Source organism: Equus przewalskii, chromosome 17, assembly GCF_037783145.1.
Source record: "Equus przewalskii isolate Varuska chromosome 17, EquPr2, whole genome shotgun sequence".
Lineage (NCBI taxonomy): Eukaryota > Metazoa > Chordata > Mammalia > Perissodactyla > Equidae > Equus > Equus przewalskii.
The window spans coordinates 51,588,437-51,615,114 of NC_091847.1; the positions used below are offsets into that span (position 1 = coordinate 51,588,437).

At 41.9% G+C, this 26,678-nt stretch overlaps 1 protein-coding gene across 3 annotated transcripts in view; it reads left to right on the forward strand.

The window, feature by feature from the left end:
• The first annotated feature begins 18,582 nt into the window (after nt 1-18,582).
• The window catches only part of MAP3K20 (mitogen-activated protein kinase kinase kinase 20), a 167,769-nt gene continuing 159,673 nt past the window's right edge, over nt 18,583-26,678 (forward strand). Inside the window, exons 1-2 of one of the 3 annotated variants that reach the window (XM_070580214.1) lie at nt 18,583-18,622; nt 18,668-18,884. The gene's annotated coding sequence lies outside the window, so the exon portion shown is untranslated. Of the gene's footprint in view, nt 18,885-26,678 lie in introns of all 3 variants that reach the window. The other 2 variants (XM_070580213.1, XM_070580211.1) reach the window with 2 other exon arrangements.

Below are 26,678 nucleotides of genomic sequence, written 5' to 3' on the forward strand. Positions count from 1 at the left end.
GGGAAACAAAAGACCCCGAATTGCTGAAGCAATCCTGAGAAAAAGCAACAAAGCTGGAGGCATCACAATCCCTGACTTCAAAACATACTACAAAGCTACAGTAATCAAAACAGCATGGTACTGGTACAAAAACAGCTACATAGATCAATGGAACAGAACTGAAAGCCCAGAAATAAAACCACACATCTATGGACAGCTTATCTTTGACAAAGGAGCTGAGGGCATACAACGGAGAAAAGAAAGTCTTTTCAACAAATGGTGCTGGGAAAACTGGAAAGCCACATGTAAAAGAATGAAAATTGACCATTCTTTTTCGCCATTCACCAAAATAAACTCAAAATGGATCAAAGACCTAAAGGTGAGACCTGAAACCGTAAGTTTCTAGAAGAAAATGTAGGCAGTACACTCTTTGACGTCAGTATTAAAAGGATTTTTTTGGACACCATGTCTTCTCAGACCAGGGAAACAATAGAATGAAATAACAAATGGGATTTCATCAAACTAAAGAGCTCTTCAAGGCAAAGGAAAGCAGGATTGAAACAAAAAACAACCCACTAACTGGGAAAAAATATTTGCAAGTCATATATCTGACAAAGGCTTAATACCCATAATATATAAAGAACTCACACAACTCAACAACAAAAAAATCGAACAACCCGATCAAAAAATGGGCAGGAGACATGAACAGACATTTCTCCAAAGAGACAAATGGATGGCCAATAGGCACATGAAAAGATGTTCATCATCACTGATCATCAGGGAAATGCAAATCAAAACCATACTAAGATATCACCTTACACCCATTAGAATGGCAAAAATAATCAAAACAAAAAAGTAACAAATGTTGGAGAGGTTTTTCCTTTATGGAGAAAAAGGAACCCTCATACACTGTTGGTGGGAATGCAAACTGGTGCAGCCACTATGGAAAACAGTATGGAGATTCCTCAAAAAATTAAAAATAGAACTACTATATGATCCATCTATCCCACTACTGGGTATCTATCCAAAGAGATTGAAATCAGCAATTCCAAAAGTCCCATGCACCCCAAAGTTCATTGCAGCATTATTTACAATAGCCAAGATGTGGAAGGATCCTAAGTGCCCATCAACTGATGATTGGATAAAGAAGCTGTGGTATATATACACAATGGAATACTACTCAGCCGTAAAAAAGAACAAAATTGTCCCATTTGCAACAACATAGATGGACCTTGAGGGAATTATGTTAAGTGAAATAAGCCAGATAGAGAAGGACAATCTCTGTATGACTCCACTCATATGAGGAATTTAAAAATGCAGATAAAGAGAACAGATTAGTGGCTACCGGGGTAAAGGTGGGGTGGGGGGTGGGCACAAAGGGTGAAGGGGTGCACCTACAACACGACTGACAAACAATAATGTACAACTGAAATTTCACAAGATTGTAACCTATCATTAACTCAATAAAAATTAAATAAATAAAATCTTTAAAAATGCAGGGAAAAAAAAAAAAGGGAGCATCGTCTTTTACCCAAGAGCAGTGGGAAGCCACTGAAGCACTTGAAGCAGAGGATTGCATTTCTAATGGTAGCATCCCTACCATAATGGTGTCATCTCTAATTTTTTAATTACTTTATTGTGCAGGCTTACAGGTAGTGCAGAAGGAATTGTGGATAATGGCAAATATTAAAAAGCACTGTGTATCCAGATACCCATACTGATTCAAACACCATTCCTCCTCCTGACTTAGTCCACATTGGGCCACTTTTTAATTTTTTGTTGTAGTAAAAAATACATAGCGCAAAATTTACCATTTTTACCCTGAGTGTACAATTCAGTAGCATGCAGAACATTTACACTGTTGTGCAATCACCACCACTATCCATCTCCAAATTTTCTCATCAACGCAAACTGAAACTACCCATTACACAATAACTCCCCACTTCCCCCTGCCGAGAGCCCCTGGTAACCACAATTGCACTTTCTGTCTCGAGTTTAGAGGTCATCGCATATAAGTGGAATCATATAATATTTGTACTTTTGTGTCTGGCTTGTTTCATTTAGCATAATGTTTTCAAGGTTTATCCATGTTGTAGCATGTATCAGAATTTCTTTTTAAGGCTGAAAAATATTGCATTTCATATATATATACACCAGATTTTATTTATCCATTCATCCACCAAAAGACATCTGGTTGTTTCCACCTTTTGGCATTGTGAATGATGCTGCTATGAAGATGGGTGCACAAATATCTGTCCTGATCCCAACTTTCAATTCTTTGGATACGTATCTAGAAGTGGAATTGCTGAATTGTTTGGTAATTCTATATTTAATTTTTTGAGGAACTGCCAAACTGTCTTCCACAGTCGCTGTACCATTTTACAGGCTACATTTGAAACAGCCCTTGGAGACTGAGGCCGCCAGTGTATGGCACGGCTTCTGGGAAAAGCAGTGGCTAGGGGACCCAGGGCTCAGTATGTGAGTGTCCAAGTATGGAGCAGGAAGCTGCCAATAAAGCCAGGACAGCCCACAAGGCAGTCACAGCCCCAGAGCCTTAGTCTGTCCTTGGGCTCCGTTGGTTAATGTAGCAGACTACCGTTGCCTGTTGCCTGACACTAAAGGATGAGAAGACTGGAGGAAATCCTACTAAACCCAAGAGAATAAGGGCGTGGGAAAGGGGAAAATTGTCTGCCTTGCTTGGACTCCTTTGCATATGCTTGTCCTGCAGCTAGGGAAGGTCAAGGATGAGGCTACAGGAAACCAGGGTCTTTGTTCCTGGGGCAATTCAAATTTGGAAAGATTGGAGCCAAAGCTCTACCATAAAGGGAAGTGAGCACAAAGCACTGTGAGCTCATGGGCGCTGGCATAGGAGTAATTCCAGACTCGGGGAAGAGAGAGGGGCTGGGGCCGGGGCATGTGAGAGCTAGCCGATTCTGCAACAGCCTCCTCACCTCAGCACACATCCTAGGAGGGTAGTTGAGAAGAGTGGAATTCTACAATAGGAAGACCAACGTGAAAGAATAATTGGAGCAAAATTTGGCACAAAATTCTTCAGGACAGGTTTTTGCAGCACCTGAGGGTAGGACCGGAAGAGCTTCATGAAGTCTCCATCCACTTAGCCAGAGGCAGGTGGCAAGAGTCTCTAGCTTGATAACAGAGACCTGGCAGGAACAGAGGAGAATTTATGGCTGCAGGCGGGAGTCCTGACATTTTAGGGCAGAGCGACAAGACTGTAGTGGTTCCGTCTCCACAGCAGGAAGAAGGGCTCAAGGTGAAGAGACACAGCAGGTCTGGGAGGAGGCAGGTTCTGCACCAGCCAAGATGTGCAGCTTTAGAAGGATGAAGAAAGAGGAGGTTCAGTGGGAAGACAAACCATGTCAGCAAGTGCATTAGTTGTTGTGTGCGTTAGACAAGATTATCCAGGGTAACAGCCCCAATGGAATGTGCATAAATATTGAAGGAGATTTCTTATGAGGAACTGGCTCACACAATTAAGAAGGCTAGAGTCCAAAATCCGTGGTGAGGGCCAGCAGGTTGGAGACACAGGAGAGCTGATGGTGCAGGTAAAGTCCAGATCAGTCTGCTGAGGAATTCCCTCCTGTTTGAGGAGGCCAGTCTTTTCGTTCCATTCAGGTCTTCAATCGATTGGATGAGGCCCACCCAGTTATGGAGGGCAATCTGCTTACTCAAAGTTCACTAATTTAGATGTTAATCTTGCCCAAGAACACCCTCTAAATTAACACAGAAAATTAACCATCGTGCTATATAACAAACCACCCCAAAATCAGTGCCTTCAAAAACAACAGTGACTCTCCGGGTCAAGTGGGCAGTTCTGCCAATGTAGACCAGGCTTGGTGGATCAGGGCTGAGCTCAGTCATGCATTTGCAGTCAGTTGGTATTGGATGGCCTCAGATAGAGTGGTTCCTCTTTGCTCCACCTAATCTCTCATCCTCCAGCAATCTAGCCTGTGCTTATTCACTTGTTGGCTGGGCAGGGTTCCCAAGGAGCAAGCAGATAAGCAAGAGCTCTTGAGGCCCAGGCTCAGAACAGGCGCACCATCACTTCTGCAGCACTCTGCTAGCCAAAGTGAGTCAAGAGGCCAGCCAAGATTCAAAGGATCGAGAAATAATTCTGTCTCTTGATGTACAGAGCTGCAAATGGCCAAGGTTGTGGATACAAGGAAAGGAAAATTGCAGCCATTTTTGCAAAGTGTCTACTAGAGTGAAAGAGCACATAAGGTCAGCCGCTGGAAGGTTTGCTGCTCTTGTTTGGGGAGTTTTTCAGGGCCTGGTCCTGATAGGTCTTTAAAGTGCTTCTCCAGGATGAATCTAGTAGCTATTGGGGGAGGAACGTGGAATAGCAGAAAGATAACAGGCTTTAAAATTAGATAGATCTGGAGCCGGCCCCATGGCTGAGTGGTTAAGTTCACGTGCTCTGCCTCAGCGGCCCAGGGTTTTGCCAGTTCAGATCCTGGGTGCAGACCTAGCACTGCTCATCAAGCCATGCTGAGGCTGTGTCTCACATAGCACAGCCAGAAGGACCTACCACTAGAATATACAACTATGTACTGGGGGGCTTTGGGAGAAGAAGAGAGGAAAAAAAAAGAAGATTGTCAACCGAGGTTAGCTCAGGTGCCAATTTTTAAAAAATAAATCGGGTAGATCCGAGTTTGACTCAGTCAGGGCCACCTCCAGTCTATACAGCACTCTCATGTGTATTAAGAAAAAAGTCAACTCTTCTCTCTGGTTGGCACTGTCCCATCGGAGAGCTCCTCCTCGACCAGGCGTCCTTGTGTTTACCTCAGCCTACACATCATAACCCTTGGCTGTGAACTTCAGCCAATGTATTTAACCTCTGAGCTTCAATTTCCACATCTGCTGATGGGAGTTATAATACCTCTCTCACAAAGGCAGTGGTGAGGATTAAATGAGTTAAGGCATATAAAGTGCCTAGCATGATGAGTACTTGGCACTCAAGAAATATTAGTGCCTTTCCTGGCTCCCTGCTATAATGAGAGGTCACAGTAAAGAGTACTTTAGCACATTCAAGGACTCCTGAGAATCTTCAACCAAACCAATTATGAAAGGATAGAAAAGGAAAGAAACATATAGGGACTTCGAGTCATGGAAATTGACTTGGGATGGAGTTCAAGAGGCCTGTCTGATGCTCATCCTTTGTACCCCAAACTTGGGTTACACCAATTTTTCAAAGTTTTTGCTGCAACACTTGAAACAGGATATTATCATCTTGCACAGACCCAACTTCAAAGTTATTTGCAAGGGCCAGCCCGGTGGTATAGTGGTTAGGTTTGTGTGCTCTGCTCCAGGGACCCAGGGTTCGCAGGTTCAGATCCTGGACACTGACCTACACGTGGCTCTTGGGGCCATGCTGTGGCAGTGTCCCACGTATAGGGTAGAGGAAGATTGGCACAGATGTTGGCTCAGTGACAATCTTCCTCAAGCAAAAAGAGGAAGATTGGCAACAGATGTTAGCTCAGGGCCAATCTTCCTCACTACGCCCCACTCCAAGCCTCCCCCTAAAAGTTATTTGCAGAGGAATAGAAAACATTTCTGATTACTGAATGAAAGAGAGGAGAGGAGAAGAGAAAATAAGAATAGAAGACTCGTGCTTCTTACCAACAGACAAAATGTTCATATATGAAAGATTAGGTTAGAAACTGAATCAAAGTGTCACCCAAGTACACAGATCACACTAGAAGTTAGATTTAACCTAACCTGGTTGCTCATTCACATGTTCAGTCCACACAGCCTAGAAACAATTGTGCGCTGTTATGAATTTCTCCTAAGAAAGTAGTTCTTCATTGATAGTTCTTATCTTCGCTCACCTGATACTCACAGGCCATTATAAAATCCGTTTATATTTCTAGCTTCAGAATCTAAATAGAAGGTATGAGCCAATGTATACATTAAATTAGGGATTATTGCTTGTGGCCCTCCATGAGAGCCAGGTGATGCTGGGCCATTTTAATTAAGAATTTGTTTTCAATAACAACACAAGCAAATGAGTAACATTAAGTCAACATTGAAACAGTTGCAGGTGGGAGGGGTTCTGGGAATGACTGAGATATGCAGTTGTATTATAGTATTGAATGTGCAGAGTTCGCTTGTGCATTAGAAAATAAACATCTTTGGAGCCACTGAATAAAGTCTATAACTTTATAGGGCATGGAAATCTTTGGAGCACCAAGTGAAGATGACTGCTAGAGGGAAAAAAAGAGGAAATTCTGTACTTCTATTTAAGATCCAAAGAAACGCAAGGTCACTAGGAATACAGAGTTTTAAACACAAAGTTTTCTGAATGTTGACTTGGAAGAGAATTTTCTGGGCTATATTGATTCAATAACCAATGCTTTTTGTCTGTCAGTTCACCTGCCATTTATTGAACACCTACAATGTATCAGATACGTACACGCGGTATTTTATTCTAAATACCTAAGAGATGAATGGTCTAGCTATTTACTGTTGAGGAAACACCGAGAGAAATCAAATGTCTTGCCCAAGGTCACGTGCTTAGATTATGGCAGAGGAGGGGATTCAAACCAAGTATATTTGTTTCCAAAGCATACGTTGCTAGCTATGAAGCTATACTGTCTGCCTCTTTTTTTGTCCCAGGAAGAAAAAAATTAAAAATAACAGAAAAGAGTTCAGGAACCAAAGATGAGATTAATTTTGCCAAAACATTGTGAATGAGGTTTAGGCAAGAGATTTGCGGGTCTTTTTCTCTAAAGTTTTATCTTTACAATTGAACTGAGTGTGTGAGTACGTCCTTTCATGAATATCCCATATATCAAATATATGCTACAGGAAGCCTTTCTGCATTCACCGTGAAGAGTCCTCTCATATTCAGGAAGGGGCTTCTGTTGTGTTTGAAATGTTTTCTCTCTTAAACTGAGTCATCGGTTAGTCCCTACATGTTTTCAAATTGTTCTCCATGCCTTATTTCATTAAAAATTGACTCCATTGAAATCAAAGCATTATTGAACTTGTAGATTTACTGAACATTTTGTAGAAAAGATGGAGAAGGGGGTTTCATCACAGAACCCCACGGTATTTCATTTTTAAAAATTTTCATTGGACCCATCTTGTCTTCCACATCTTTCTTCTTTGCTGCCAATCAGATGCTCTCCTCTTTCTTCTCTCATTTCTCCCCACTCCCTCTAGTTTGCAGATCAACCTTGGGGATTCTAAGTCATGTTTTCTTTTTTATGCAGATCAACTTAATTTTCTCATAGCTTCTAGATCCAAAGTTGAAAATCTCCGCTCTGATTGAGAATGAAGATATGGTTTGAACTGAGCCAGGTAACCTCCTCTTACCAGGGTCATTCTCTTTTAAGTGACAAAAAAATAACAAAAATCATGATAGAAAACAGGGGAAATAGTCTTATTTAAAACCAAACTGGCTACAGCTCCTTCTGCCTCCTAAGGATGTGTGTCATAATTCATATCGAAGAGAGTAAATGTCTCTCCTCTTACTTTTCATTTCAGAGACTAGCAGGGAAAGAAAGAAGGAAAAATGGAAACTTGAAATTCCGCTGTGCCTAACCACACTTTCAGCATGGGGATGCCTTACTAGAAATAGGAGCCTACGCAAGTCGTTACCTTTCCACGTGGAGCTAAATTCCCAGAATACACATTGACGTCACTCTTTCTTTCTCTTAAGATCTCCTAAGTCACAACAAGCTTAGCAGGTAGTTTTTTCTGTGCTATTTTTGACACATCCTCAGAGGCTGCAGTGATGTTGTTGATGCCCTTCTCAATATCAGAGAACTTCTACCAATTCCTAATTCTTCCTGATCTTTACCTTCTTGATAACTGGCCTCTCAAGCTGTAGCAAAACTTTCATTTAAATATCTAGTGGGCTACCCTTCTGGGTACTTTTTATGTCACCTTCAGCACTATTTCTCACATTTTTTTCATTAGTCATTATGGGTTATAACCTCACAAAATTATTTTTTAAAAAAAGTCTAAGGCATGTAGCACTAATTCTACTGTATTGGTTGAGTCAGCCTTGAAAACATGTATATAAGCTGACCACATCTTAAAGCAAGGCTGCCAGTCAACTTGTCCCTCCGTGTACTCATGGTTCCCATTGAGTCCTCCTATTTAGGGAAGTGTCCTAGAGGAGAAAAATCTACTTTACAACAGCAGAGAAAAACCCATGCCAGCTACCTAAAATAGTCAACATATTCTTTATTCTTAAATATAAACAATAACTAATGATCACCAGAGATGGCTGAGAAAACTACTACCATACAAGAGAAAGATAGATAGAAATAAAGAGAAAAACTGACTCCAGATGAAACAGAAGTAATTCAGGTAACTGAATAATAATAATTACAACAGTAATAATAATAAGAAATATTTAGCATGTGAAACATGACCAAAAATAACAATAATAGTAGGTAGTATTAGTGAACACTAACTCTGTGCCAGGTCCTATTTTGAATACTACACATAATTGACTTCTTTAATCCAAACAAAAATTCTATTTTTACAAATGATGAAACTGAGGCTCAGAGAGCCTGAGTAAAATACCAAGGTCACACAGTTCATAAGCATCAGACGTCAGTCAGGTCTATCTAACTCCAAAGCCCATGTTCTTAGTCGCTATGCTATATTGCATCGAGATCATTAATCCTTGAGTTTTAGACACTTCAAAGTCCTCACTAACATTCCAAGGGATCCATCAAGTTATCAAGTTCTCATGTAATAAGATGACTTGAGGTCCATGCTGACTTGCTTAAGAGTCTGGGAAAAGGTGAGAGCTTGAATTTGGTTCCCATCTACATACACATTGGGAAATAAAAGTACTAAAGTCAGGCCTGGAACTTCAAGAATACCTACAAACTTCATTCCACAACAGGATGTCAACACTAAAACATGTAGCATCCAGATCCTTCAGGACCAGAAATAATCTGAATCATCTAGAGATATGTCTAAGAGATATGTCTGATGCAACTTCCTCCAGAGGCTGGGATGTTGGTCATAGTTATCAAATTGTGTAATCTGAAACTTCCTAGAGAGATTTATGTGATTAATTTGCATGGCAAAAGATAAACTGGTTGTCTAGGCAGGGCAAGGGTGCTAAGCGAGGTTGAATTTTGATTACTCAACTGAAATAATTCAGTAGGATTTTACAAATCTGATTTACAGTTATTTTGAAATATCTACCACAAAAATTTGGTAAGGTATGCTTTACATTAATGAAGCAAAAAGCTAAGACAGTTATTCAATTATTTCAACTTTTAAGTTTTTTCCTGGTATCCAGTGGTAAGAAGAATTTTGATGAAGATGTTAAATAATTGAGCAAAAATGTGTTTGTATGCATATGCCTGTTGGGAGAGGGGTTTACAGCTCCAGGAACAGATTAGATAACTATTTCTGCTCTCCGCTTCATTCTGATAAACATTTCTTCCATTGAGATACTTCTGTATTAGGCACCTTGGGCTGCCGTAACAAAATACCGTAGACTGAGTGGTTTACACAACAGAAATGTATTTCCTCACAGTTCGAGAGGTCGGAAGTCTGAGGTGAGGGTGCCAGTGTGATCAGGTTGTGATGAAGGCCCTCCTCCTGACTTGCAGACTGCCGCCTTCTTGCTGTTTCCTCACATGGCCTTTCCTATGTACGCATGACTGGAGAGAGAGACAGAGAGAGAGAGAGCTCACCCTCTTCCTATAAGGCCACCAATACTCTAGGAGTAGGACCCCACCCTTATGACTGCCTTTAATTTTAATTATCTCTTAAAGGTCATTTCTCCAAATATAGTTACATTGGGGGTTATGGCTTCAGTGAATTTTAGGGGAGACACAATTCAGTCCACAGCAGATTCCTACCACGTACTTACATGTACATCACTCTGATAGTACATTCCCTCCATTGAAATACTTCCTATCATGTACCTATGAGTGTTTGATTTTTTCACTTCCCATCAGGGGAAAAGAAGTCCAACTATATTATTATTGAATATTAAGACTGTTTCTAAAGAAAAAGTTGACAGTGAGAAACATATGGAAATTTATCACTAAAGGTGATTGGTAATGAGAAGAATGGAATGTGTCAGGACCACCAACTAGCGAGAGGAGGGATGGTAAAGTGTCTTTCTCAACAATCAACTCGTATAGAATCTCTAAACATTTACATAAGACTAATTGCCCTGGATGGAAAATTAAACTAATAAATAACCCAGTTAATGTTTTCAGCCAAAGTTCAACTCTCTATGACTTCAAAAAGTAAGAAAAAAGACTAAAAAAGACTTTCCTATAGGAAAACAAATTTTACCTCAGTATTTCATGTCTTGTTCTTTTTAACTCATAGATCTATTGTGGAATTATTTACGAACCTAGAATACAAAATTGTATGTTATTTAGCTAGGAAAATTCTAAAATGCAGATATTTTTCTTTTCAAATCTTAGATTAAATACTCAATTGCACTGAAAGCCAATTATGAAAGGATAGCATATCTTTTGCCATAAAAATGGACATGTACTGGGGGCCGGCCCTGTGGCCGAGTGGTTAAGTTCGCGTGCTCCGCTGTAGGAGGCCCAGTGTTTCGTCGGTTCAAATCCTGGGCGCGGATATGGCACCATTCATCGAAGCCACGCTGAGGCAGCGTCCCACATGCCACAACTAGAAGGACCCACAACGAAGAATATACAACTATGTACCGGGGGGCTTTGGGGAGAAAAAAGGAAAAAAATAAAACCTTTTAAAAAAAATGGACATTTACTGAAAATTCAACATGGAAAATATTCTGGAAATACAGTTATATTCTTCAATGAAAACAATATCTTGATGTGTCTTGACTGTGTTTCAATAAAAACATTACCTTTTATATGCTTTTATACCACTTATAGAACACTTTCACAATAACTTATCTCATTTGGACTAGACACCATGCTCTGAGATAGATAGGCAAGTTATGAGAGGATGACACAGTTGGGGGAACTGAGATTTGGAGGCTAAATAAATTTCTCAATGTAGAAAAGAAAAGATTACCATGGAATTATACTCAGTTAACACTATAGGGAAAAAAGAGAGAGAGAGAGAGAGAGATTGAGAGTAAGGAGAAAGAAAATATTTTCTGGAAGTATTATGTGGAAACGTCAAGACTAACCTCATGCATAATGATTTAAAATTGCAATATGTGAACATAAGTACTGAAATAAGTGGCATGTAGGAAGGTTTATCTCATTGAAAATGAAAACTGGCACTATAGAAGGTCTAATAAATAGGACGACGTGTGACATACAGTGAAGCAAAGGACTAATGAACGTCATTCTCTGATTTGAAGGTGGCGTGTCTAAGACTATTATAAAAACCAAAGTCATCCTGGATTCTCTAGGAGTCAGGGGGTCAGGGAGCAGATTGACTAGAAAAGAAAACACACACACACACACATAGTCCTAATATATATGTTAATATATATATTTATAATATATATATTTAATGTATATAAATGTAAAATACATATTACATTTACTTGTTTAAGAAAATATCTAAAACCTGTTTCTTTTTAGAACATTGATACCATGCATAGGAAAATCAAATATTATGATTATAAAATAATTTTTTAATGTAGAATATTCCTTATGTCAGTGGAAGAATATCCACTGAAAAAGACTTAATTTTCTTTCATAAATAGCTATGGGTTAGAGTACAACAATAGTTCTAACTCTGCTTTTGCTGTGCATTGAAAGCCAAGATGATGACTGTATTGAAAAAGAGGGAAGAGGAAATCAATAGATTATTGCTTCAATGGAGCTCACAACAGTGCTGATTAGAGAACACAAATGGATTGCATAATTGTAAAATAACTATAAACTGGGTATGGATTTAAGCCTATGTTAAGACCATTCTTAACTGCATTGTATCTTTAGAAAACATGCATTGAAATTACAGCAGCAAATTAAATCTATTCGACCGCAAAATTTAATACATAAGAAATAGCATTTATTAATGATATGGAAGAGGGAGTAAATAGCACGTTAGTGAAATTTGCGGATGATACTAAATTGGAAGGTGTTACAGACAACAATGAGGACAGGGGTTTAATACAAATGGCCCTTAAAAGTTTGAGGAAAAGCCAAGGGTGGGGGGAAAAAAACCCAAGTAGAACTGATAAAAATATCCATTGGAAAAATTTCAACTTGAGAAAGAGTAATACAAAAGAAGTGTGGATGGAAAAGTGGCTTTGAAATTTGATCAGGATTTTCTGATTATAATAAATTGGTTAATCCACTCTTGAGAGGTCCTGGGCTGCGGCTTGGAAGTAGTCATTTCTTTACGCTTCTGTCTCCTCTCTAGGCAGACCAGAAGAACTATAACACTTACTTAGACTTTTTGGAGGCGTGTCAAATGAAGAAAAGAGAGGCCAGGCATATGAGTTCAAAACAAAAACACAAATGCATATTGAAGACGAGGGAATGACTAGTGAAGATACGTGATTACGTATTGGTATCATCTAATGGTGTTTACAACGAAGAGGAGCCATGAAAAATCTATAGATATCTGAAAATTTTACGTAAAAGATGGCTGATGTCACTTGATTGTTTACAAGCAATTATTAAATGGAACTAATAGTTACCTTATGAAATATAATTCTTGCTTTTCCAGATAACAACAAATAGAAGAGTTCTCCTTCCTAAGTGCATATGCTTGAATCTAAGAAATTGGTAGTAATCTGAATGTCATATAGGATGGTATCATTGGCCTGCTTAGAATATCTGGAAGGTTGGGTCTGAGAATTTGGCTTATCCAGAAAAACAGCAAGATGTGTCTTCTGGAAGCTCTGGAGACTCTAAGAGGCTAAGTAATGTATCTATAATGTTTTACCAGTTCACCTGAGTCTAAGACAGAGTTATCTGGGGATGAAAGCTCATCTCTATTGGATCTATTGAAGCAGAAACCTCAATTTCAGAAACTTGGCTCTTTTCGTAACGTTTTATGTTTCCCTTAGATTTCAGTAATGTTCTCTTTGAACAGAATCTGCCAGTGCCACACCTGCAATGGAGGAAGAGTATTCTTGGTGGCCAGGTGTAATCAATGAAATCAAACTGCTGTAGGAAAATTGCAAGGAGGAGTAGGAGGTGCTGGGATGGGGGCAGCATGAGGTCCATGCAGATGGGAGGTTGTATTGGGGAGGAAAATTTGGGTTAGATAATGGAGGGTTTTGAATGTGCCCTAAGGATCTTGGACTTTATGTAGTAGGCAGTGAGGAGTCAATAAAGGTTTTTGAGTTTTGATGTGATTCTTTCATATGTAACATGTTAGATATTCCTTCCAAATACGCCTCACTCCCTAATAAGATAGGCATGCCACCTACACCTTCATTCCAGTGGTAGAAATGTTGAACAGGGCAGGTTAGAGGGGAAAGCCCAGCAACGTACCATTAGAACCCCTTCTCTAAGGGAACCTGCACCCAAAGTGCACATTAGCATTTTTGGGGCATACCTTCTAAGCTGTTTTCAATCTAAACAGCAATTTTACTGTACTGTATTGTCATCACTTAAAATCTCTTTCTGATTTATAAAGTCATCATGAGAAACTTTGTCTTGTTTCACCAGCAAAAGTCCTCACTGTCCTCCACGATCCCAGTAGAGAAAACTAGGTTTGTCTGGTAGGTCTGCATTTCAGTGAATCCATCCTAGTTCCTAGTGTTCACATTCAAAGCAATTACCAGCTCTTCATTTAATAACGTCATTTAATAATAACTCTAAGATCTTGCCAGAAAATCGTATCAACTTTATCACATCTTTTGGAAAGGAACATATGAGTTTCTTGCAGTGAAGTAGCGCCAAGGGCAAACAGGAGAGACGGGAAGGCCCAAGTCTGAAAAGATATGACAAAGTCAGTTATGATTCAGTCAGATTTTAGATCTAGGATTTTAAAGAAAAATAGCATGGAAAACAATAGCAAAGAGTGAGGAGTGCACAGGACTCAAGACTCAGGTAAGGAGGCTGTTATCACCCACACGGCCATCGGGCAGTATGGTCCCAACTAAGTGACAGCTGCTTAGGGATAGTGCTGGCACCACATCCCTGATTTTCTGATGTCTGGGAAAGCGCTCTTGTTCCTGCTTGATGCAGCTGCCCTGTGACCCTGCATCTTGAGGCAGAAGAGCATAAGGCAACTGACTCCCTCCAGCTTAAAGAGCACCTCAGACGCTCTAAGACAGCAGTTCTTAAATGCAGTCTGGGAACCCTTTCAGGGGGTCTGCAAGGTCAGAACTCTCATAAAAATACTAAGATGTTATTTTCACTGTACTTTCTTATGAGGGTACAGTGGAATCTCCCAAAGGGTACGTATAGTGTGACATTGGAATAGATAAAATGCAGAAGCAGATATGAGAATCCAGCTATCTTCTGTTAGGCCAGACATTAAGGAGATTTGCAAAAATATAAAAAATGACATTCTTTGCACTAATTATTTTTATTTTTGACAATAGTTATTTTTATTAAGATATTTATGCTAACACAAGTGTTTATTATTTTTAAATGAAATACAAGGTTTCAGTTTTAATTTCTAATATGATAAATACTGGTAGATAGAACTCACGTAAACGAAAGATATTTGGTGTCCTCAAAGGCTTTTTCAGAGCGTAAAGGAGTCCTGAGACCAAAATGTTGGATAACTGGTTAATCCAAAAAAACAAGCCCTAAACTCTACCTCTTACTCCCTGAGGGCAGACAAGTGGCCTAAGCTTTCCAAGACTTTTTCCTGTCCTACAGCAGAGGGTGACGACTACCTGGTCAGAGTGACCGTGATGACTAGATGGAGTCCACCTAGAACTCAGCTCAGTGCATGGCAAACGTGTATTCAGTAAATATTAGCCGTCACTGTTATTATGATTATCATCATCATCATTATCATGATTATTGCCATTGCTACTACCATTACTACCACCACGAGGACTATTACTCCCTCCTGGCGATGTCTTTACTCAGATAGCTAAGGAATTTATTCCTTGAGCCTGGTGAATGCTCTTGGGCCTTTCTACTTGCTGTTCCCTTTGCCTGGAATATCTTTCCGACCTTTTTGTCCACCAAATTCTCTTCATTCTTCTCTGTGGACTTAGATGTTCTTCTCCTTGGAAGCCTGCACTGGCCTCCCAAAGCTGTGTGAGGTGCCCTGCTATAAGTATCCATTTTCGCCCCCTCAGCACCCTGTGGTATAATTGCTTGCGTCGTTATTGGCTCTTCCATTGCACTCTGAACACTCTGTAAAAGTAGGGACCATGTCTTGGTCTCTGTTATAATCACAAAACTCAGCATAGTGCCTGCCGTTCAGTAAATGCTTGTTGAATAAATTTGGCAAAAGTCCCCAGTTTCTCTTTTTGCCCTACTGCTCCTTTCACGCCCTGAAATACTCTCGTGAGTTCCTCAATCCTCAAGTTAGACGTGAAAACTAAGCTCAAACAATGACCTGGGCTTCATATGTGATTTTCAGGTAATGGCTACTTATCTTAAAAGATGTTTGATTGTGTGCCTTAATTTCCCAGGGATGCAGACTTGTGCAGGAGGCAAAACACAAACCTTTGTGTAAAGCTGGTCATTCTTAGGTATCATCCAGACACAGACTACCCACGATCTTAGATGGAGAACTGAGATGGCTAGAGAAAATGCTCCTGGGTACCAGCTTGCGTCATAGCTCTTATCACCATATGGGAAGGGAAGGATACTCAGAATGCTTTCTTCCTTTTAAGTTGCCTTTCCTTCTGTCCTTAATAGAGTTTATGACTGCATTTCTCTGATCCACTAAAGCTGGTGATACTTCTAGAATTTCAATATAAGAGGAGCTTAGGGACAACAATCCTAAGTGGGGGCTAGGAGACTTTTTTTTAAAGCTATATTTGCATAACAAATACTCTTTTAACTTACATTGCTTGTTTATTTTGGAGGGTGTTCTTGGATCTAAGAGGGTGCTAAGGACTCCAAAGCCACCCCACTGCTAAGAGTACATCTATTTTTAGTATGGAGACATTTGAAGTAAAGGAATAGGAAAGCTTGATAAGAGAGGTTTGACTAGGTCTCTTCTGCTATTGCTATTTATATTTGTAAACCTATACTCTGACTGGTGAGAATTACCAATGTCTTCAAAAAGATTCGAAAGTTTGAAAAAGCAGTCAGCCGTGGAAATAAGCACTGGAGTATATTTATTAGGTCTGGGGCCTAAAGAGGTCAGTACAGTCAGAAGGAAACAGGCAGCTTGACCAAGGAAAAATCAGACATGAAGCAGTTTATCACACAATTATTACGTATTTATTTCAGCTATCGACAGATACAGTAGAATATAAGATACGACCTCAAGGAGCACGCAACCTAATTGGGAAGACAAGAGAATGCCTGCCAGGTTATCACTGAAGTGTATTTGTGAGACGACTCTTTAGTATTCACTGTTCCTGCTGGCTATTCTCTTTTTTTTTTTTTTATTGAGTTATTGATAGGTTACAATCTTGTGAAATTTCAATTGTACATTAATGTTTGTCAGTCATGTTGTAGGTGCACCACTTCACCCTTTGTGCCCACCCCCCACCCCACCTTTCCCCTGGTGTCCACTAAACTGTTCTTGGTCCATAGTTCTAAATTCCTCATATGAGTAGAGTCATGCACAGATTATCTTTCTCTTGCTGGCTTATTTCACTTAACATAATTCTGTCAAGGTCCATCCATGTTATTGCAAATGGAATGATTTTGTTCTGTTTTGCAGCTGAGTAGTATTCCATTGTATATATGTACCACATCTTCTTTATCCATTCATCTGTTGATGGGCACTTAGGTTGCTTCCACGTCTTGGCTATTGTAAACAGTGCTGCAATAAACATTGGGGTGCACAGGACTTTTGGGATTGCTGACTTCAGGCTCTTTGGATAAATACCCAGTAGTGGGATGGCTGGATCGTATGGTAGTTCTATTTTTAGTTTTTTGAGGAATCTCCATACTGTTTTCCATAGTGGCTGCACCAGTTTGCATTCCCACCCCTGCTGGCTATTCTCTTACCTAATTATGTGGGGAAAACAGAATGAAGGAAAAACGGATGGGAAGGAAGGTGAATGTAGCTAAAAATATTAAGGCTCTTAGGCATGTGCTTTGAATTTAAAGCATTCATAGTTTTAAAGCTGGAACTTGTAGCTAAATATCTAATTGGGCCCTCTTATTTTGCAGAGGAGGAAACTGAGGCCTGTCTAGCAAAGTACCCCAGCTGATAAGAGGCAGGACTAAGACTAGAAGCCAGGTGCTCTGACTTCCTGTCCAGTGTCCTTGCCATCACAATCTAGTGCCTTTGAAGGTGAGGTGAAATGACTGGAGTTGCCTTACGCCTGGGTCTATATGCTAAAGTGCCTTAGCTATCCCTTTAATGGTTAGATGGTTTTTAGATTATTTGATTACCTCTACGAGGAATTTCTTTTTAGCATGACAGTTTTCATCAATCCTAATTTCTCAGTTCCCAGACTAGAAAGTTGGTTTTTTTTAAACCTATCTTCACCCATCCCTCCACTTTCATCTCTTTATATGAATGATTTACGGATTTTATATTTCCCTCCTGACCTCTTTTCTGAATCTGTTTCCTATTTCAACGGCTGCATCTCTACCTGTTTTACCTCCCATGACCTCAAACTCAACAGGAAGCCAGCTTCTTCTCAACATATCCTATTTCTGTCAATGACACCATCGTTCTTTCAGTCACCCAGATCTGAAATCTTGGCATCATCTCTGACTCTTCCTCTTCCACATGTAGCGGGTCATCAGTTTCTGTGGCCTCTTCCTGAACATGTCTTTGAATTCCATTTCTTCTTTTTTAATTCCATTTTGTACTCTCTAACTCAAGTCGTCACAATCCCATAACCAGGTAGTGAACAATATCTACCACTCATACTGCTTCCCAGTTTTCCCCTAGCAACTCATCCTGCTGCCGCTGTGGACTGCTCTCTCCAAATCACCATGAAAACAAAACCACAAACGCCTATTTTAGCCCCTTGATTCTAACTTTCCACAGCTCCCCAGTGTCCCTAGATGATGAAATTCAAACTCAAAGCCCTGGACAATGCTGCCCATCCCTTTGTAACCTCGTCTAGCTTTCCCTCCACAGAACCATCCTCCCCAGTCAATTACCTTTCTTCCCAGTGCCTAGTCCCACCTTTGGTCCCACCTAGAATGGATTCTAGTCTCCTCATCTGAATTTGGCTTTGTTAATGTCACCAACCAGGGCAGCAGACCACGACGCCTCCTCAAAATTCCGGAGGGATCTACTGATGGTTCCACTGAGGCAGCCTTCAGCCCTATCTCCGCAGAAATATCTTTACACTCCATCCCCTTCCCAACTAGATAATTCACTCCCATAGGGCTCGAAGCAGCCTCCCATCATTTTGTACCCACAGCGCCTAATTCAGAGTGTTTGTTGATAAGGATGAGTTGATGCAATAGGTGGTGGTAACCTGTTAAGAAGCTGTGAAGGTACAAAGGCGCAGAGCCGTACCGCCCTCTCCCCTGCCCCCGCGGGAGAGCAGGTGCCGTTTGAGGACAGGCGCGCCCCGCACAGCGCCCCCGGGCGGCGGCCTGGGTGGGTTCCGGGGCGCGGGGGCGCACGGGGCCCCTCGGCGGCGCCGGCCCGCTGGCCGGCTCGTGTGCGCCGCGGCGGGGCCGGCGGGCGTGCGGGCGCGGGCAGGCAGGCCCCGCCGTTCCGCGCTCGGAGGTAGGTGGTGCTGTTGCCGCGACTGTCTTCCTCATTGGCGCGGGGCGCAGAGGCGGAATGTTCAACTCCTGACTCGGCGGAAGCGTGGGAGCGCGCGGGCCGCCGTCCTCCTGACCCCCGCTCGCCGTCCCTGCCCTCGCCGCGCGCGGGGCCCCGGCGCCCCCGGCTGCTGCTCGCGCCCGGCCCGGAGCCAGGTAAGGGGCCAGGCCCGACGCCGCGGGGGGACGGGGGGACGGAGGGCCGCGCGCTCGCGAGGCGCCCGGCGTCTCGGGACCGAGGCCCCGCGGGGGCCGGAGCCCGGGAGCCCCGCCGGCCTGCGGAGGGGGCCCCGCTGGGCGCCCTCCCCGACCCGGGCCCTCCGGGCGGCGGAGGCCGGAGCGAGCGTCCGGGCTCCCGCGGAGCTCCGCGCCGGCCCTTGGCCGCGGCCCGGCCCGGCGCGGCTCGGCTTTTTGGGGCCGGTCCCGCGCAGCAGTTGGCGCCCGGAAGAGCGGGGCGCAGCCCGGACCGGCTCCGGCTTTCTGGGCCCCGGGCGGGCGGCGCGGGTGTGAGCGCCTCCCGGGCTGGGCCGCGCCGCTTCCCCTCCCCGGACGCGGGGCCCCCGCCGGCCGAGCCCGCGGCCCCGAGCACCGCTGGGGAGGCGAGCGCGAGTCTTCCAAATCAGGGCAGGGTGCCGGGCGCTTCCCAGCAGCGGGCTGCGCGTGCGAGTGGAAACCACGAACTTCTGCTTTCTGCCGCCCCGCGGCCGCGCCCTGCCCGGCTGGGGCGAGCGCCCCCCTGCCCCTTCCCCGGGAGCCTAGGGGTCCCCTTGGCCCTCCGGGTGGCGCTGCCCGGTGCGTGGGCTCTGAACCCTGGGCCAGGCCCCGAGGTGAGCGCTGGGGCCGCCGGCGCGCCTCGCTTTGCTCCTGACAGCTTGCGGAAAAACTTCGGTACAGAACTGGCGAGACGCTATGGAATTGGCAAAAAAAAAAAAAAAGGGGGGAGGGGGCAGTCATTGTCAGATTGTTGAAAATGCCTGTTTCTGATGCGCCTCGAGATCTTTCATAAGCACCGTTGATGGGGGAACTTAATTACTACTTTTGTTAGTTTCTTTGATAGTGAAAGCAGTACCGTGTAGTGCCCTTTCCACTGATATTACAATAAGCGGTTCTCTCCTTCGTAATGGTGCGTTCGAATCGGCTTACAGAATTATTTCGAGGATATTTGAGGCAAGATAGTTGTTAAAGGATAGTCTAAAGCCGTTTTAGGAGAGGCTTCTTGCTTTCCTGACCTCAGTGGAAGTGAACAGCCAGGATCCAGTGGATCCAAACCTACAAACACGTAGAAAGACAAAAAGAGTTGATGTCTTCTTGGTAGGAGGCCCATCTCCACAGCGAAATTTCTTGTCGGTTTTTGATTTTCAAAACAGTATGTGATGGCTGCATTTTAATTATGCTTTTGGTCATTTGAAGAGCCTTTGTTTTAAATTCCTGCTACAATAGTGAGAGATTTGAGAGATTGTAAATGAGTATGGATTTAGTTTGTTTGCAAAGAGAGAATTAAGAAAGAGAAAAATGGTCTTTTAGAGCAATGTGTACTGTTTATTTTAATCTTTCACAGCTTAATTCCTACTATAACTTTTTTGAGATTATTTTTGGAAGTTTTTTTTTTAAGTGGAAAATATTATTGTTTAAATAAAAAATTCAGTGGTAATGATTCCAGAGTAAATGACCAAAATGCAATGGCAAGGACATTTTTTCTTGTCTAGGAAAGCAAGTAGATGATTGATGGCTTTTTGTTATTCTTTTAGGGAACACATAAGGACACATTAAAAAGAGAGAGAGAGAAATATCCAAATATTAAGCACAAGGACTTGGATCTAAAAATGGATGGTCAAAGATCTTGGGAACTAAGGGACCTTCTTGCCAAATAAGGAAACTTGGCAAGTTGCACTGTGTATTTTAAGCTAGCACAAGAGTGAGTGTTATTGGCAATATATTGGCTGAGAGCCTATCTGGAACGAGCAGCAAAACTGACTTTGACAGGGGTGCAAAATTATAAACAGGAGTTATGAGGGGCGTGGAGTGAATAATCTAGTCATCAAAGAAAACGTGGAGAAATTACAGTGATGTTTTGTGAAAGGAGATCAACATAGAGTGAAGCTGATGGTGTGGAGTGAAAGAGAAAAATAGACAGTTGATTTTAGAAATTGATAGATTCAGAGAAAAGAGAGGAGAGAATCAATGATCTTTTTTTTAAAACCAGAAAAAGAGGTGTTTGTGGTGAAATAGTGCTTCTTGGAATAACATAGCCTTATGTTTGTATCCAGAGATGTTGGAATAAAAATCCATTTGGATCATTTGTTTTCCATTTTATTCTACCCAGGACGTATTGACAAGGGCGGGGGGGTGGGGGGGTGGGGGGGGGTGTCTCGTCTGTCTAAATGTAATGGGAACAGCTAAGGCACCGTTTGGTCTTACTGCCAGAAGGATTTAGGTTGCTTCTTTTGTGGCTATTAACCTTGCCCCACTACACACAAATAAGCAGAGTTCCAGCTGTGACCAGAAAACTGTACCTGTTAAGGAAAGAGAGCTCTAAATGCTAGAGCTTAGATTGGCTTCCCTGATACATGGGTGCTTTTGTGTCAGACGCTCCTGCGGACAGCTGAAGCATCGATTATGCCCTAAGAGCAGTTAAATAATCCCAACAGAGAAGAGGATTCTGTGGGAACAAAGCAGCCACACATTTGACACAATAACCCCTGTGTCACAACTGAGGAAATTAAAGCCTCCAATGGAACTGTAGGTGGATGGTAAGCCATCTAGTAATTACTATAATAAGAAAAGGATCTGTTTAAAGAAAAAAAAGGCAAATTAGAAGAAGGAGGCAGGATGATATAGTGGGAAAAAGACATACGATGTGGTGGAAAAAATGATATGACTGTGAGGTCAGACCTGGGTTTGAATCCCAGTTGTGTCACTTGTAAGTTAGGTAGTTGCCTTGGGCAACGTTCACACCCTTGATCCTGTTTCCTCACATGTAAATTGGGGACAGTAATACCTGCTTCATAAGCATATGAGACAGCACTTGGAAGTGCTGGAACCAGTGCCTGAAACTTTGGCCATCGCAACTGAATGATAGAGAAGGGCGTTTTTTTCATATTCTCACGTTAGACTAGGGGAAAGCTACTTGTCTCACCAGTATGTGGCCAGTGCTTGCCCTGGTCCTCTGCCCTGTTCCCAAGTCATCCTTAGGGGAGAATCTGAAAAGGAATGCATTTAAATATCTATATGAGGAACGTGAAGAATTTGGAAGTTGTATGATAGGGGAAGGTTGTGACCTAGAAGACCAAAACTGAAATTACTCGGAACCATTCTTACCCCTGATTTTGAGCCCAGGTTATTTTCAGGGACCAAGATCCTTCTTTCTGGACTCGTCTCTGGACTTCTTTATAGGAAAACTAAAAAGAGAAGACAAGAATCGCTGTCTGAAGGTCCTGGAGTGAATCTTCGCTTATTAAACTTTTCTACCAAAGTACCCCGTTGTGGGGAAGAGTGTATTCCTTCAGGGATCTGTACACATAGCCATAAATACCCCCAATGCGAGCACTTTCTGTAAAATCCTGTATTTTTTTTTTTTTTTGAAGCTTGGCACCTGGGCTCACAACTGTTGCCAATCTTTTTTTTTTTCCTTCTTCTCCCCAAAGCCCCCCAGCACATAGCTATATATTCTAGTTGTGAGTGCCTCCGGTTGTGCTATGTGGGATGCCGCCTCAGCGTGGCTTGATGAGTGGTGCCGTGTGCACAGCCAGGATCCGAACTGGCGAAACCCTGGGCCGCCCAGAGCGGAGCATGGGAACTTAACCACTCGGTCATGGGGCCAGCCCCCTAAAACCTTATATTTAATCTTAAAAATTCATGTGAATGTTGCACTCTTCTCTGTTTGACTTCATTGAACAAATCAATACAAACACACAGTAACAATGTTTATTCCCCCGAATCTTCAAGTCAAGTCGATGCTGTAGGAAGTGTGTTTATTCACACACCTTCTGCATAGTGCGGGGTACTCTGTCTACGGGAGTACCCACGTTTGTGGAGCATGGCCCTGGTTCTGATAGATGGTGTTTGCACCATTCAGCTTCGCAGCCCAGCCCACTGTATGGGGTACTGCGATTCCATTTTGCTGAGAAAAGGGTAGGGGTAGATAATCTTCCAAAGAGTTTTCATTTTCTGGAGTTATACTGTGGCTTTCAGGGTGAGCAGAGCTCTTTGCTTTGGAAGTAGAAGAGCAGGGAGGGGGGAGAGGTTAGTTGTAGGATAGAAATCTGGAATATGACTCTCACCTTCCCAGCCAGTTTAGGGGGAGAAATTTAGGAGGGTGGCCCAGTCATCTCCGTTATTCCTATCACTGACATTGATCACTGTGCTCCTCCGTAATGTCAGGAGCTCTTAGTGTCAGGTTCAAGACTGGATCCTCAAGAAGAGAAGAGAGACCATCCATTCTTTATAGTGGATTATTTAGTCATGCAGTACTCATAGCGTTAGAGGTGCTCTTCAAAAGCATTCATTCTGCTCTCCCTGCTATTGGGGGAGCCTCCTACTCCACGTGTCCGCCTCCCATTGAACACTCTCGGTGATGGGGAACTCACTGCTAAACAGGGTGGCGTAATAAGCAGGAATTCTTTCTGTGACTTTTGTCTGCAGATGGCTTTGCCTCTGGACCAGTGATGCGTAATAGAGGGTCTTCCTTTGGTCTTCTCTAGTTTGAACATCTCCCTTTCCTTTCATCTTACATTGAGGTGACCAGGTTTTAACCCTCTTATTTCCCCTTCTCAGGAACATTCATTCTGAGTAATTAGTCCAAAAGTGTAGCTGTTTCTTAGCAGCCAGGATGATCAGATACTTTCTGTTTGACAGCAATTCAAGGGTGGAAACAAGAGCTGAGAGCGGCAGGATCTAGGGGTGGGTGGGCCTGCTGCTTTCTCCCCCACCCGCACCCTCGCCCCACCCCCACACACCTGTGAATCCCTCTTCTGGCCAACCCATACAAGTGTGCCCTCTCAGTGCTCCTTTATTCAAATTCTGGCCCGCTTGCTGTCCTCCTGCCTCCAGTCGTGCAACACAGAAAGCCCCTGCAGTGACCCCTGTCATGGATTGTACCTACTTCTCTTTTCCTACTGTAAGCAGAGACACATTTCCACACAGCAGTTCTGCAGCATAAGTGCCTGTCTCCCCCCGATGTTCCTGTTCCTCCTGTGTTTTAGCCTCTGGTAACATTTCTGGCAAGGAAGTTTGTTGTGGAATTCTATTTCATTAATAGAAATATTAAAGTGCAAAGAAGAATGTTTCATTTAACTAGCTCGTTTTTATTTTAACCTTTGCTTTGACTAGAGAGTTATGTTACTTACATGGTAAAGCATAGAGAAAAAAGAAAAAGGAAACAATAGCTGTTCTATTTTTTAGAATCTTATTCCTGGCTTCTCTCAGCTATCCATGACTGAAGATCTTGTTCACTGAGCCCGACCTGTCCTATACAAGCTATGCTGCGTGCTAGGGGCAGCCTTGGAGGAAGGAAAGAATATCTATGGTAGACACAGGACTAGTTAGTTCTATTTGCCTACCTACTCTACTCTAGCTAGTCTTACAGATCTTATCTTTTTTGAGTGATTTAAAAACAAAAACATAGTAGAACAGCAGTGCTGTTCAGGAATAGAATCTTTGACCTTGGTGTGGGAACAAATACACCCAACCAGAGCTTTCCCCATTTTGTGAAGATAAGACTCATAGGAAAAAAAATAATTACAGACCCATAATCTAAGTGGTATTGTTTTAATACACATGATGATAAGGCACATTTTTGTTAGTTTATTCACTGATCTATGCTAAGGAGGCTGAAATAATACTAGCGTAAATAAATAGTAGGGCAGCAGGGTTGGCAAAAGAATTTTTGAGGGCTGTTTTCTAAAAGTTGTTTTTTGTCATATTCAGGTCATGATAAACAAATTAGTTTTTCTTCCCATATTGCATCAAAAATAAACTTGTAACTCTTGTGAAGAAGAGAAAAAGGAAAGTGTAAATCAAGGATAGACAAAGAGGGAAGATCTGAATTCAGAAATTATAGGCCCATGTAAACCTAAAAGATAGAAAAATCAGAAAAAGTCCAAAGACCTATTTCTAGTAAAGTTAATTCTTGTATAAAAAATTATGATTTGCAGTTATTTAATGAAGCTGGTTGCAGTATTTCCTGAGGCCATTTGATATGTAGTAGATATAATCTAGAAGAAGACAGTGGCTGCCATGGAGAGTAGGTACACTCCAGGACCCTACCAAAGGGAGGACCATAATTGGATAAATAGGTCCCAGAAACTCTAGTATCTAAAACGTGAAGGCAAAAAAAGTATTTTAATAACTTAAATATTCTCCTTATGAAAAAACATGTTTACAAGGAAATGATAATTATTACTAATAGGATAGATCTTTCAAAAATGGCCAAAACCAAAATCAGCAGAGTGAGAAAAAATTAAAACATATGCAAAGAAACACAGATAAAAAGGATTTAGAGGTCAGTAGTACATTTATCTATTAATAATTGCTCTGCAAAACTAATGAAGATGTAAAACAATTCTGAAAATGAGGAGAGGAAAGCTATCGAGGAAAGCATACTCAACCCTGAAGGCTGAGGAAGTAGATGGCTAAATGTAATACCAAGATTGTTAAATAATTAGACAACCATCATTTCCGTTCATTGAGTATTGGATACTAGGTGCTGGGCACTGTGCAGGGGACGTTCACAGCATCTCCCACTTCCCAACAACCACGCAGAATGGGTGCTATTGCCAGTGAGAAAACAGATCAGAGGCACGGTGCCTTGGCCAGGGTCTAACAGCTAGTAAGTTAGATTCGCTACTGGCTCTGTAACTGGAGTCCTTCCTCTGGCCCATGCTGCTGCTGTGTTGAAGTATCTGTTATTTGGAAGTAAAGACTTGTCAAAGAAGCTAAACTATACTGTGCAACTTCGGGCTGTCAACTTGTAGACTTTTGGTAACAGAATGGAAGAGATTTTAAATTTTTTATTTATTGGGTCTGGAAATGGCATAGTCTGAGAAAATGTGTTTGGTTCAAGGTTACCGAGCAGTAGAGGCAGAGTTCAAACTCCTATCCATCTAATTCTAAACTTTTTTTTTATGTTAGAACGTTAACAGGGTCTTTTTTGTTTTGTTGTTGTTTTTAATTCAGGACAAAAGTCCATTTTTTTGGACTAGAAGGCTGAAAACTTTAAGAAGTAAAGTAATACTCCCTTTATAGTTTTCTACCTCCATATGGTTTCATTTTTGATAATTAGCTGATGGTGCTAAATATATATATGTATATTTAAGGAAATTAAACTTTAAAAGGAATTGTTAACTATTAACTAAATTAAAAAAAATTAGCTTACTACTCAAGTACTCAAATGATTGGATTCAACCACCAATTTAGTGATTTTCAACATTTTCAGAGTTGTGGCTCCTTGTTCTGCTTTGATTTTTGTGATAGCACTGCTCTAGCCTGCCCTTCAGTGCTGTGTGGCAGATAGTTACCATTAATATTTAAGACAGCTTTGAAGAGTTTATGAAACAAAAGTTAGAATGTTACAAAATTAAGACTGGGAATTGTTGCATGGAGAAAAATTGCCTTTCTTGTGTAAAAGTAATTATTTTAACATGGTGGGATGAAAACATCGTTTGATTGGGTTTGCTATGTAAATATATTTATATAGAGGACTCATGTTAAGTTCTGGTGTATTCACTGGAGAACACGTCTGAAAAATTAGAACATAATTTGATCAGGTACCAGTCTCCTCCGGAATGCTCTAGTATGATTAATCAGCAACTGATATTTTCCATTCTTCTGATCGTAAGTTGATCCTCTTAGAATAATGATTTTTAAATTAAAGGAGAGAAAGCTGAAGGAGAAAAGGAAATCTGTATGGTCTGACACTCGTGTAGATGGCAGGGGGAATCTCAATCTGGTTTG